The sequence below is a fragment of the Chiloscyllium plagiosum genome, unplaced genomic scaffold (genome assembly GCF_004010195.1).
Source record: "Chiloscyllium plagiosum isolate BGI_BamShark_2017 unplaced genomic scaffold, ASM401019v2 scaf_13056, whole genome shotgun sequence".
Classification (NCBI taxonomy): domain Eukaryota; kingdom Metazoa; phylum Chordata; class Chondrichthyes; order Orectolobiformes; family Hemiscylliidae; genus Chiloscyllium; species Chiloscyllium plagiosum.
In genome coordinates, this window is record NW_025215150.1 from 1 (window position 1) to 3117 (window position 3117).

At 46.1% G+C, this 3117-nt stretch overlaps 1 non-coding gene across 1 annotated transcript; it reads left to right on the top strand.

The window, feature by feature from the left end:
• The first annotated feature begins 274 nt into the window (after positions 1 to 274).
• Positions 275 to 347, top strand: trnam-cau. The gene has a single exon. It is a non-coding gene; the product is annotated as a tRNA-Met (tRNA).
• The last annotated feature ends 2770 nt before the right edge of the window (positions 348 to 3117 follow it).

Below are 3117 nucleotides of genomic sequence, written 5' to 3' on the forward strand. Positions count from 1 at the left end.
CGAGACAAAGAGGCCGAATGTTGGCTGCCAAGAACAAGACATACCGGGCTTTGCCGACCTCCTGACGCCACGGCTCTGCGGCACCACGAGTGGGCCGTGTCTCTGCACGGGCCGGAGCCCAGCATGTAACGGGCGACGTGCATGATTGTGGATTGAAAGCCGATATCCTGGCCTCACTTGAGCTGCAGCTTTCTGACAAGGCTTGCTCTGTGGCTCGCAGCACCTTGAAAACCGGCCTATTTGGGCACCCGGTATGCCACTCGGCTGTCGGCTGGCCTTCTTAGCGCAGTTGGCAGCGCATCAGTCTCATAATCTGAAGGTCCTGAGTTCAATCCTCAGAGAAGGCAAGACTGTGGCCTTTGCCACCGTGCGTGTTTTCTTTCTCTCCGCGGGCAAGAATATTTGCTTTGGACGGCTTCACGCCTGATTTGAGCTGACCACACCAGAGCAAACGCGCTGCTGCAAGGTTTAACATCTGGGCGACACGTGCTCAACCTTTTTTCTGCACAGCATTTTGTAAACTCACCATCGTGCTATCTGTGCAGCAGCAAAGACTGGAGCCACATGCGAGGTCACACTGCTTGCGTCCCAAACGTGTCCCCAGGAAAAGAATTGTGGAGAATGTGGGCATCGATCCCACTACCTCTCGCATGCTAAGCGAGCGCGCTACCATTTGAGCTAATTCCCCTATGCTGGGTGCTTGCCTTAACCCCATGGTGCTTCGGAACGATGAGCTGAGAGCAGCAGGCGATTTCCTCTCGAGATTGTACGCTGTATTCAGCCGAACAACGCGATGCGACTATCGGCACATCCGAGCAGCAGCAGCACGTGCGCGAAGTCTTCTGGAAAACACGGTGCCGCCGAAAGAATCGCCAGCGAGACGCTCTGAGATTCCAGAATCCAAAGGAACCGATCGGCACGAGCAGTCACCACTTTGGAGGCTGATATCCTGGCCTCACTTGAGTTGCAGGTTTTTGACAAGGGTTGCTGTGTGGCTCGCAGCACCTTGAAAACCAGCCTATTTGGGCATGGGATGTGGCTAGCCATCTTGCTGATGCTCATTTAGCACAGTAAGCAGTGAGTCCATTTTATAACCTGAATGTCTTGAGTTCAAAACCTACAGGAGTCGTGATTGCAAGTTAGTGTCTTTTTGTCCCATTCAATTCTTCAGAGCTGGTGATGACATTTCTTTCAGTCTGCTTCAAGCGTGATTAGAACTAACCGCACCAGAGCAAATGTGCTGCTGGCCTTTTTAAAAATTTTCGAAGGGTATGAACTCACCATTCAGCTTGTGAGATTGTATGCCTGCAAAACCTCCAGCTTGTTCTCCGGGATCCCTGCACTCCGATTATGCTTTTGTGCAAAGTTGACGTTCTTGGCACTCTCCCCATCTGTCTCTAGTTTGTTGACATGTCCTCATTGCTATAAATGGTTCTGAAAACCTGCAAAGGTGACTAAATCTGTGATCATTAGATCAAATATCACCTCTCACTGTGTCAAATTTTGATTAGTTTTGATTCCCTTACAGCGTGGAAACAGGCCCTTCTGCCCGACAAGTCCACACCAATCCTCTGGAGAATAACCCACTGAGTCCCATGTCACTATGCTTATCCCTGACTAGGGCACCTAACACTATGGGCAATATAGCACGCCCAATTCACCTGACCTGCACATTTTTTTTGGAATGTGTAAGGAAACCCACATAGTCACCTGAGGTTAGAATTGAACCTGGGTCTCTCCAACTGTGAGGTAGCTGTGCTAACCATGAAGCCACCATGCTTTCAATCTCTCCAGTACTGAACTTTGCTGCACTTCTTTTTGTTAAATGAGATTATAAATATAGTTGTAATGCTGTCGTTGTCATGGAGCATTGGAACAGGAATGCGTATTCAGCCCCTCAAATCTGTTCCACAATTCAATCAGATTGTGACTGATCAGTTTCTTAACTACATTTCTGCAACTTGATTCTATTACTTCTGATAAAGTACTTTGTTGCATACAGATAGGAATAGCAGACAATATTACATAATGCAGTGAAACAGTCAATGAAAAATTCTTCATTTACATATTTCTAATACATTCAGTACTTTCATAATCTGTTCATTAGAAAGTTACACAGAAATGGTTAACATTTTTATTGTTATTTTATTTTGAAATGAAAACTCAAAACATTTAAATCTTCAACATTTATTATATTCTGGACTTTCATTAAACTTAATTCTTGGTCTTCAAAATCTGGGCATTTGTCAAGTTGGACATATGAACATACAAATTAAGAGGTGGATTATTGTACTTTGCATCAGTATTTACTGTGGAAAAGGATATGGAAGATATAGACTGTAGGGAAATAGATGGTGACATCTTGCAAAATGTCCATATTACAGAGGAGGAAGTGCTGGATGTCTTGAAATGGGTCAAGGTGGATAACTCCCTAGGACCTGACCAGGTGTACCTGAGAATTCTATGGGAAGCTAGGAAAGTTGAGTGCTGGGCCTCTTGCTGAGATATTTGTATCATCGATAGTCACAGGTATGGTGCCAGAAGACCGGAGGTTGGCGAACGTGGTGCCATTGTTTAAGAAAGGTGGTAAGGACAAGCCAGGAAACTATAGACCGGTGAGCCTGACCTCGGTGGTGGGCCAGTTGTTGGAGGGAACCCTGGGGGACAGGATGTACATGTATTTGGAAAGGCAAGGACTGATTACGGATAGTCAACATGGCTTTGTGCGTGGGAAATCATGTCTCACAAACTTGGTTGAGTTTTTTGAGAAAGTAACAAAGGGAATTGATGAGGGCAGAGCAGCAGAAGTGATCTATATGGACTTCAATAAGGCGTTCGACAAGGTTCCCCATGGGAGAGTGATTAGCAAGGTTAGATCTCACGGAATACAGGGAGAATTAACCATTTGGATACAGAACTGGCTCAAAGGTAGAAGACAGAAGGTGGTGGTGGAGGGTTGTTTTTCAGACTGGAGGCCTGTGACCAGTGGAGTGCCACAAGGATCGGTGCTGGGTCCTCTACGTTTTGTCATTTACATAAATGATTTGGATGTGAGCATAAGAGGTACAGTTAGTAAGTTGCAGATGACACCAAAATTGGAGGTGTAGTGGACACCGA